The sequence below is a fragment of the Passer domesticus genome, chromosome 9 (assembly GCF_036417665.1).
Source record: "Passer domesticus isolate bPasDom1 chromosome 9, bPasDom1.hap1, whole genome shotgun sequence".
Classification (NCBI taxonomy): domain Eukaryota; kingdom Metazoa; phylum Chordata; class Aves; order Passeriformes; family Passeridae; genus Passer; species Passer domesticus.
In genome coordinates, this window is record NC_087482.1 from 3,498,752 (window position 1) to 3,509,654 (window position 10,903).

General features: G+C 52.4%; 1 long non-coding RNA gene across 1 annotated transcript; it reads right to left on the reverse strand.

The window, feature by feature from the left end:
* Positions 1-9,001: 9,001 nt before the first annotated feature.
* LOC135307045 (uncharacterized) lies at positions 9,002-10,644 on the reverse strand. The gene is made up of 5 exons (XR_010367787.1): positions 10,553-10,644; positions 10,393-10,464; positions 10,207-10,305; positions 9,678-9,752; positions 9,002-9,073 (listed from the first exon to the last, which is right to left on the reverse strand). It is a non-coding gene; the product is annotated as an uncharacterized LOC135307045 (long non-coding RNA).
* Positions 10,645-10,903: the final 259 nt, after the last annotated feature.

Genomic DNA, 10,903 nt, shown 5'->3' on the forward strand with positions numbered 1-10,903 from the left:
AAAACTGTAAGTTGAGGCCATCTTAAGCTTACTCCTGATCAAAGAAAAAGAGGGAGAAATGTTATGAATAAGAAGTTATCTATTTTTTTTTTAAGGTTGCAGAGTTAAAACAAGTTGGACCAGTTTCTGTTCAGTTAGCTTCATTGTTAAGAGTTCTTCTTCAATTACCTGTTAATGGTTGGTGATTAACCATTGTCCCCATGAGGCTTGCCAGGGAGTGACACAGGGACCCTGCAGGTAGCAGGAGAATGGCAGTGGCATCAGAGCTGGTATGCAGATGAGAAATGCATTGCACCAAATTTTGCAGTTTTCCAGGAAAACCCCTAAAAACAAGGAGCCAACATAGAACTAGGGGACCTAGGTGATGTCTAAGGATGGGAGCGTAGTCCAGTGCCTGCTTGGATCCTTTTTGCTTCTCACCCTAACCTGAAAGGATGTTGACTAGAGAGAGGACCCGAGGCGTTGGACCGAAAAGGCGGAATCTCCTAATCTCTGGTGAGGACGGAATCCCCAGCTCTGCCTGCAGACCAGCGGACACAGCTGCATCCTCCTCCTCCTCCGTGCCATTCCTGGGAGTGCCGGCGGTGTGGGCGCGACCCGTCGATTTCTCCCCACCTGAGCTGATTCTTTTTAATAAAGACTTTAAAAAGGAGAAAGATCTCCAGCCCATTTATTTCAAGAAGCACTGGGAGCACAAAGGGACACAGCCAGTAGGCCCAGCAGCTCCTTGCTGAGGGCCCACTTCATGCAAGAGCTCACACTCAAAATATGAAATGAATTTAAAATAAAAGGGTGGGGGGAGGCAGCAGTGAGGTGTCCTCATAGGTTCAATTCTGCACTCTGCTTTTGTCACCAACATTATCCAAGTTCCTGTGCTTGTTTTCCTGGAGAATTTGCACTCAACAGAGCTTCAGTGCCTTTGATCAAATCAGTCTCAAGAGCAGCTTGGGGCTGGTCAGTCATTTAGATGTCAGCACTGCCTGGGGTCCAGGCAACAAAAGAACATTAGCTGCAGGCCACCCATACAGCTTTTCATCTTAATGAGAACACATTTTTGCAAACAGATAGATGTTGGGAGGATTTTTGCACCATTGGGCCAAGGCACAAGGCTCTGGATCTACACAGCACTTTGGTAGGAGGGGAACACAGGTGGGGACAATCCAGGCTGTTAGCAGTGCCCCCACCCCCTGATTAAGGACAGCACAATTACTTTTAGAGCTCCTTAACCAGCTGGTGAAAAGCTGATCTTCTTTTCATGCCCCCTGCATACTGACAGGCAAGTTGAACAGAAAATCTGCCTCTTCCTCCATGATCTCTGATCACCAAAGCAAAGAACCAAGAAAAAAAAAAAGCCAAAAACACCCCAACCAATTAAATACAAATAATTTTTTGCCCACTCTGTTTTGGTTTTTTTTTTTTAAGAGCTTTATAAGACTGAATAAGCCAGTGCTGAATTAAGAGTGTCACATGTTATGTGCCTTTCACAAAGTGTGGGACAGCTGCTGCCATGTAAAGGTGGGTGCAGTGTCAGTCCCTTTACTTCAGACCCAGCCCTGCCTTCCTGAGGGACAGAAATTCATCTGTTAGAATCCCTTGGAGCTTCTGGAGCTGCTCTTGGCCCTCCTGTGGATAACTGGGCTGCTGTGGAGAACTGAAGAATTTTCAGCTTGGTACATGTTATGTATATTATGGTAATTTGTGCTGATAGAATATATATATATATATATGAATAAAATATCAAGCCTTGAAATCACAGTAGCAAGGGAAGAGGGGATTGCTTCACAGGGTGAGGAAACCGCAGCTGGCAGTCGGGTAGGAGGAGTGTCATTAACATAGGAAGTGAACCCAGCTGGCACAGGAGATTGTCGTTCTCACTGGTGTGAACAGGAGGAGGCCCAGCGATGGTGGCCCATGGAGATGTTCATCTTAGACAGAGGGGACCATCAAGGACATACATCTGCATATGGGATTCCGGTAACTAAAGAGTGGATACACATCAGTTCCTGCACAAGGTTTTGTCCAGCACAGGACGGAGAATAGAGACATCATGAATATGAAGAACCCTGAGGAAAGACAAAGGGACTCAGCTGGGGGCTAGAAAAAGAGTATAAGAAGGGATTCTGCCAAGCAGCATTGGTGAACAGGGGGGATTGGGTGCGATAGAAGGCGGATCTGTGTTCACCCAGCTTCCATCCCAGGGTCAGTGCTGTCCTTGGTTGTTGGCTGTCGTGACTGTATATTGGTTGTGAATAAATTTATATTTTATTTTTATTAAATTGGCTGGATCGATTTTTACCTATAACAGTATCCATGTATGGGGGCCTGCAGAATCTAAGCAGCATCTTCCTTGGCCAACAACAGACTAGAAAGGAAAAACCAGCATCAGAAACACGTGAGATGGAAAACTTTGGGCTGTTTGAGATCAAAAATGTCACTAAAAATCTCAATGGCGAAGAACAACCTTTCTCACAAGGATTCCAGTAGAATAAATGACACAGGTGTTGGAATAACAGCCAGTGCCCACAGCAATGACAATTCCTTGGTGAGGAGGGTCCCACGGAGAGTCGGCTGAGTAACGACACTCACAGCCAATGTGGCTACATGTCATCCTCCTTTATTAAGCAACTTTGGCATATTTATCCTTCTCTATACACAGTCTCACGCCACTGGTGCATAATGCTGATTGGTTAAGTAGCTATATTCACACATACATCTTACTTACTGATTGGTTGTCACACTATAAGCATCTTTAGCTAAGGTGTGCCAAATGAGCAGTTCCCACGATGAGCTTGGCGCATTTGGTTTCATCCTGGCACAATGCTCGTTCTTCCTTGTTGCATCTATTTGAGGACAACACATGGTCTATCTTGTTCCTGTTTGTGGACGGTACATGGTTTTCAGAGTAACTCTGTAACCTGCAGGCCAGGGCTGTCCAATTCCCGCAGGGGAATATCATGGCCCCGTTCAGCCAAGAATCCTTCTACACCTTGGAATAAAAGGCAGTGCCCACTGCAAACACATTTCCCTGTCCTGTGGGCTCCATAAACAACACATGAACATGGCACTTTTCCTGACTGCTTCCCAAAGCTTCTCTGCAAGAAGCACTGGAGAAGTGCATGGGGCAAGAGTTGTGCAAGTGCCAGGTACTTCTGCAGCAGAAAAGGTCTAAAAAAATCAAAATTCTAGCAAGCAAAATAAATCCATCCTTTATGCCTTGTAAATACTCCGATGAATCTCAGTTACTTCGGGACAAAAACAAACACAGGGCAAACTTTCCCAAGTATGGTTTCATGACAAAATTCCCATTTGTCTGCTCCTGTTTGTCGGAGAAGACAAGGTTACAAGCTGCCCAGCTCAAGAAGGAAAGGAGGATCTACACTTCCCTGTCATATTTTCCTACTGACTAAGGAATTAAGACAGAGAATTTGGGTAAATGGAGGGATAAGACTGGAGTACGGATGAAGTTTCACATCTAAGATACTTCATTTGCTAAAATACAAACACTTTTGTTGTACATGGATCTCCTTGCTGAACCTCTTTGTCTTCAAACTCCCTTCTTCCATGGCAGAAGTGAACAAGCTCCATGTGTCAGAGCTTCGAGTTAAAAGCTCTGTGATTAGTTAGTTTTAATGGATCCATTTCCAGTCCGTGGGGTTGTTGTCATGAGGAGCTCAGGTGGCTTTTTGTTGAGATCAAAATCAATGAGCCATTTGTCCCAGCTCCACCTGTCCTGAGGCAGCACTGGCTCCACTGTGCCATTTCTAATGAAAATTGAACCTCCTAAAGAAGCCAGGCCAAAATCACGAGAGAGTAGTCACAAAAAATAATTTCGGCAGTTTGCTGGGTATTAATGTAACAGCTACCACCTTCCCAAAGTCCAGGCAACAGTTAACAAGGCTCTTTGCTCTGTAAGAAGCCTTTCAATTGGTAGTGTTTCATACCCATGCAGAAGAACAAAAAGCCACTTCCACTGTAGAAACATGAGCTGCATCTATGCAGTAAGTTGTGCTCAGTAGCTGAGCACAACTTACTGCATAGATGCAGCTCATGCTGCTTACTGCTGCTTTAGTTTTGGGGCAGGAGATACTGCCATAAAATTTCACAAGAAAACTATCAAGTATCTAAACTATGCAGCATTATGTTATTTTCTACCTCCAGTATTGCCAGCACATAGCTTAAGGAAGAAAGGTATTTACCAGCCATCACAGATGAAAAAAAAATTAAAATGAAAAAAGGGCTTTTACGGAAATCAGAGTGATGGCCACCAGTCATTTTCCAGCTTTGCAGGATTTCAGTTCAAAGTCAATCTAAACAAGCCCGCATATGTCTAGCAAGAAGGAAATCACAGTTCAGGTTTGTTCCTCCACCCAAGCTTTGTTATATCAAAGATGGATGGTATTCTTTTCCAGCTCTCAAGAGATGTGTCATAATGTACGAATAAACAAAATATCATGCATAGAAATATTTCATACATTGTAGCAGTTCCATGGAGGGGAGCTCCCCGGGGAGTCCCCAGAGGGCCCCCTGGGCTGTGAGTTCGCTGGCAGCAGCAGGCACCAAGGAGACTCCACACGGCTTCTGAGGGTGCTGATTAGATGAGGGTTTATTGGGGGACCCAGCCCCGGGAGTAACATGGTTTCTGAGGGAGAAGGGGGAAAGGGAAAGGGAGGGGGAGAGAGGGCGAGCCTAGGGGAGAGATGGGCCATGAGAGAATCTGGTCTTCCTCGTACAGCTTAAGAGGGAAATTCAAAGTGGGTGCGAAATAAGATTTGGGTCAATGGGATTGCAGATTCATGGGACTTCAGGGGAGGAACACAGCTTGGAATAAACCATACATTTCTGAGGGGTACATTTTCGAGATAGAGCATACCATTTGAATAAAATGCAACGCCACAATAAATTAGTAAGATAGATGATAGATAGATAGATAGATAGATAGATAGATAGATAGATAGATAGATAAATGGATTGGCAAGGCAGACAGAGATAGATGAATGCACATGCTTGTATCACTTTACAGAGAAAGGGATAGGGAAGTGACAGGTTATTCTTTTCCATACATGGGAAACAATCTTTTTCCCAGAAAAATCAGCTTCCTTCTTCAGTGACCACCAGGGTATCTGAAGACCCCACCAAGAAGGCCCTGTGATGCCAATGGCCTGTGCATCCAGTAAGACAAGAATGTAAGGCCTGCCTCTTAATACTAAAGAGGTTAAAGGGGTTTATTCTCAGTTTTTGGCAGCAAGAGGAACGAACAGAAGCCACTTACTGTAAAATGCCTCCGCAAGCACCAGTGCAAATCACAGCCAAAGGAAGGATGAAGCCAAGGTGTCCCACAACCACTGCCCAAGCGGCCAGAGATCCTCCTTCAACCCTGGCTGCATTGAAGCCCCACTGACTGCCAAGAAGAAAAGCACCCTACTGAGAGCAAGCAAACTTAACCCTCTCCCAGGACACAAATTTAGAGGGAAAAAAAATTTAAAATCCCTGCACCACCAGACACACTTCCCAGTGAGAAGGGTTGGAACTCTCTGGCTCCCAGCACTTCCCCGGCAGGCAGGTTCACAAAGGTGCTGGGAGCTAAGCTGTGCCCTCCGAGGGAACAGAGCCAGCCTCCCTTCAGTGGGAGAAGGCGCGGCCTCAGCTGTAGCCCCGGGTGCCTGCGGTGGCCCAGGGCACGGCCATGGCTGTCAATGTGTTGGGCTGCAGCACAGGGCAGGCCGGAGCTCAGCAGCCTCAGCAGAGCCCAGGGCCACGGCCCTTCCCTGCCGGGGCCCGAGCCTGGCCCGGCCCGGCCCGGCCTGAGCGGCCCGGCCTGGCCCAGGGGATGGGCTGCGCCCGCCCGCTGTGCCCACAGGCTGGGCCCAAGCCTTTGCAAGAGGCTTTCTCCCAGCTTGGCAAAACCTCGGCCAAGTGTCCCTGTGCTGTGCTGAGAAGAGTAAAAAACCCCCTCAAATTTAACCCTGCTGCCCAATGCATGAGGGATCCCTGCACCCCTTAGGAGAGGCCATCAATACTCCTTTGTGCCTCATGAGGGATCCCTGCACCCCTCAGCAGGGACCCCAAAATATCCCTTTCTGCCTCTTCAGGTCCAGGCCCAGATGATCCCCCAGAAGGAAATGTGCCCTCAGCCCAGGGACGCCCAGCATGGGCTCCCCCTTCCCCTCGGGGCCCCGCCGCTGGGCACAGCAGCCCCTGCCTGGCTCCTGCCGGCCCACACCGTGGCCATCCACGGCTGCTCCTGGGCACGGAGCTCAGCCACTGCTGCTGCCGGGTGGGCTTTGCTGGTGCTACCACCCGGATATAGTTGTGAAAACTTTATTCTTTTATTTAAATATGAAATATGGGCCAAGCCCTGCCCTGGCGGAGAGGGGATGCCGAACTTCAGTCCTGGCCGGGGAACAGGACCAGGGGGCTCAGGGGAAGAGGGTCTCCTGGAAGGATGGGTTTTGGGATGGCCTCATGACGCTGCTGCAGCCACGGCAGGGCAGATATGGGCAGAAGTGTAGAGCTGGGATAAACTATCAAGTTCCCGCTGCCTGTGTTGTTAGGCCCATCTGCTGAAGATGCACAGGAGCACCTGTGGAGAGAGGAGGTGGCTGAGGCCCCAGCTGCCAGTGGCACACGGGGACCCTCGTGCACAGCAGGGCCCAGAGCTGGCAAGGCTCCCCAGCACGGCTGGAGCTGCTGGCACAGCTGGGCCCAGCTGGACAGCTGCCCCTCAAGGCCCCGGCCAGCAGGGCACGGCTCTGGGCAGGGTCCCTGGCCAGGAGCGGGCCCCAGAGCGCCTCTGCCTTTCAAGGGCAATCTCAGCCCTGCTCTTTCTCCTCCCCATCTTGCTCTGCCTCTGCCCTGTGCCCCTGGGGCTGCTCTTGGCCAGGCAGCCTCAGTGGGAGCCAGCACTGGCTGCAGCCCCAGCGGGGCCCCCAGGACAAGGCCCAGCAATTGAGAGGCCAATGGAAGCACTGGGCAGCAGCAGAACCCTCAGCAGAGTTATTTGGACAATCATGGACTGGCCACAACTCCATGGCGGCCTCCCTGCGAATGCTGTCTGCATTAGATTTTCATAAGAAACTCTTTCAGGGGAAGATGAAGAAAACACTCACCATTTTCTCTTCCAGTAATAATGAATTTGGACACAGCATAAGATGCAGATAAATGCCAGACAAAGCAGGCCTGCCATTAAACCTGCCCAGTAGCCTGTTCCCATATAGAAGCCCCTTACGAGGCCCTTCTGGGCATTGGGAACACGTGTTGTGGTGCTGGCTGCATCTGTGGGAGCAATGGGGAGCATGAGCTCGTGCTGTGCTGCACTGCTGAGCTGGCAGCACGGTGGATACGGGCAGGACGGTCTCTGTTTCCCCCAGAGCTGGGGCCTGCAGGCACCTTGCCGGCCCTTGGCACAGGCTGTGCCAGCCAACAAAGCCCAGCAGGCCGGGAGGAGAGCCCGGGGGCAGCGCAGCTGCTTGGGCAGTGGCTGCTGCCAGGGACACGGGCCAAAGCCATCCCTGAGCAGCCACTGCCAGCCCTGGCCCTCCCTGCCCCGTCACAGCTCCCCCAGCCCCGGGGGACAGGCTCAGGCCCTCTCAGGACCCAGCGCAGCCCCTGCCCAGTCGGGAGCCAGGGCTGGCTCTGGCCCTGGGCTGGCGGCAGGGCTCGGGGCTGCTCCTGTGCCTTGGGCCTCTGGGCACTCAGGGCCAGCTCCGCAGCAGCTGCAGCGCGAGGGACGTTGCTGCACCAGTCCCGTTTCCCTGGGGCTCTGAACGAGCTCCAGAGGCCTGGAAGCCAAGGCGCCTCCAGCTTTGGCTGCTGACGATCTGGGCAAGGGCAGGCCCTGGGGGAAGAGCTGCTGCCACACAGCCCCACCCAGGGCTGAGTCCCGCACAGCAATTACCTGCTGTGCCTGTGCCCGTGTCTGCCATCGCCTTCCTTCCTGCAGCAGGGGCTGCCAATGAGCCACTGCTTCCTTGGGGAAACACATCCTTCAGCCCTGACTTTTGGTCCATCACTTGAGAAACAAAAAAGGACAGTTGGATCACATGGAACAATTCCCCATTCCTTTGCTGGCATCTTCAGGGCAGCATGCTTATCAAAAATGGGGAAAAGATTCACAAAATATCTGGGCTTTTGTGGCTTGGCCAGGGCCCTCCCTTCCCCAGAGAGCTGCCAGCGCTGAGCAGAAATCATGAGGGGATTGTGCAGGGCAAGAGGACACACGTGCATGGGTCTGTGCTGGCACCTGCAGCGCTGCCTCCTTGGCCAAGCTTTGGGGTCTTGAGCCACCAGTTCTCCCAGGGGAAAGGCCTTGACCTACCCTCAGCATCTCCCAGAGGCTCATTCCTGAACGTGGGTTGGGAAGCCAGATCACTTTCACCAACCGGGTTAGCTGCAAAGAACGGCAGGACAGAAGAGCTCCTGTGACACTGTTGAAGATTCTCCTTCAGGCCCGAGTGGCAGTGAGGGCACTTGGGTGACTGGTGCCCTCCAAGGCACTCCCTCAGCTCTGCCTCCCACTCAGGAGCAGGGGGACCTCGTGCCTGTAGTGGCTCCACACTGGGATGGAAGGAGCCCCTTGCAGGGCAGTCAGGGCAGGAAAGGACTCCCTGGAGCTGCCAGCAGCTCTAAAGCCAGCCCCGGGCAGGGCCAGGTATTGGCAGTGGCAGCAGGAGCAGCTCAGGCTCCCTGGGGCCGGCAAAGGAGCTGCCAAAGGCTCAGCACTGGGGCACAGCCCTGGGCCTGGCCCCTTCCCTCTCTGCCCTTCTCCCTGGCTGCACAGAGCACACGGAAGGACACACTGGCATTGCACACGGGAGGAAGATGGACAGATAAATGCTCCCACCGACAGCAATCCTGTGGGATCCTTCAGAGCTCCAGAATGGAGCAGGGCAAGACTTCCTGAACTGATCAACCTTCAGAGGAACTTAAGGGAAATGCCACTTGACTGAGCTCTTGCCACATTGACACTGATTATTCTGTCAGGAAATGTACATTGAGAACTTGCCTCCAACATCTGGCAAGGTCTTCAAACCACCATTCACCAGTGTTTCCAAGTAATCTAAGCCGTGATCCCAATCTAAAGGGAGCAGAGATCATAAACATTTCCATGGTGTGCTGGGATTTCTTTCTGCCTTAAGGAACTGGGCACTGCAAGGGGGTTGGGTAAGACTGTGGGAGCCTGTGGCTCCTGTTCACTCTCCACACACTCTCCATGCCTTTTGCAACATCCCTGGAGGGGCTGCTGGAGCAGCCCAGGGCCCTGGGCCTCCCTCATTCCCACACAGGAACCCCTCACTAAATGCTTGGGGAAAACTGCAGTTGTGGCAGGCAGTGCCACAACTATCCCTCCCAACCTCTGTCCCTCCCTCCTGCTTGCCCACCTGCCCATGGAACAGCTCCCACAGCCCAAGGGCAAACAGCCAGGCCCTCTCAGGACACACCGGAGCCTTGCTGCCCCACTCTGTCCTTTCCTCACCATGGGCACCCCATGCACTCACTTCCAGTTTTCAGGACATGTCTCCCACAGAGGGACCCCAGCAGGACTGCTCAGTGCCCTGAGCCTGCTCGGGATAATTCCCCTGGGGTGTGCCGCTCTAGTCCAGGCTGTGCCCGCACTGCCAAGCAGCAGAGAGGGCAGCTCAAGCCTCAGCAGGGCTCAGGCCCAGAGGCACAGCAATTACCTTCTGGGACTGTGCCTGGCATCTCTTCCCTTCCTTCAGGAAATGCCACCTTCCACAGAGCCTCTCTGTCCATCCCTTGAGAAAGGAAGAGGGACAGCTGGATCAGATGGAATCATTATGCACTGGGGATGTGGCCTCTTCAGGAGGCAACACATGTCGAAGTCATGGATAAGGATCAGGAAAATCCTGATCCCTCCAGTGCCCTGGGGCTGGCTATGGCCCTCCCTCCTACAAGCAGCCACCACTCCGGATGGGACTGGGAATTGGGAAATTGCAGAGCATTTCAGGCCAGTGGTGCAGTTTGGGCTGCCTGTCAGCTGATGCCAAATGCCTTCCTGCAGAGGCTGGGCAGAAGCTGCAGCCAGGCCAGGCTGGGAAACAGCCCTGCAGGGCGTGAAAGCAGCAGCGGCGCAGCGGGGCTGCCATGGATCCCTTCCCGCTGTGCTGGGCACGGCGTGTCCAGATGTGCAGCCAAAGCCCTGGCTGCTGAGTCCCAGGGGAAGTATGAGGGAAATGAAAATGCTCTCACCATGCCCTTTCTGCAGTTCTGTCACGATGTGTTTCAGGATGTTGTTTGGCTCGTGGGGTTTCTTCTGTCGTTTGCCTTTGCTCTTCCCTCTCAGAGGACCTTAAGAGAAAGTAGTTCCGTTTCCCGGGAATGGATCCCACAAAAGCAGGGCTCAGCCTTTGGGGTCAGCAGGAGCACACTACTCACCCCTGCCATGGGAACCAGTCTTCTTTGTAGGAATCAGCAAAGGAGCAGGAAAAGTCCTCCCTGCAGACACATCTGTAACACAAGAGCCACAGAAGCTTCTGTCACCTGGTTCCTGCCAGGCTGTCAACAATTCTTCCTTGGTGGCACACTGAGAACATACCTGCAGGAGACTCCAAGGGCTTCAAAACTTTATGCAGCCAAGCTAATGGAGAAGCCTTCCGAGCAACCTCAGCTAGATCGGAGCACAGATTGAGAACATTTTTCAGGGTGTGCTGGGATCCCCTTCTGCCTCAGGGAACCGGGCACTGCAAGGGGGTCGTGTAAGGCCGTCGGAGCCAGATGTGAATGGACATGGCCAAAGCTGCACAGGGGCCTTAGGAACTCTGGGCTGGCTCCTGGTGCCTCTTTCCATGCCCTTTGCAACATCCCTGGAGGGGCTGCTGGAGCAGCCCAGGGCCCTGGGTCTCTCTCCCACTCCCACACCTGAAACTCTTGCTAAAGCACTGGGGAA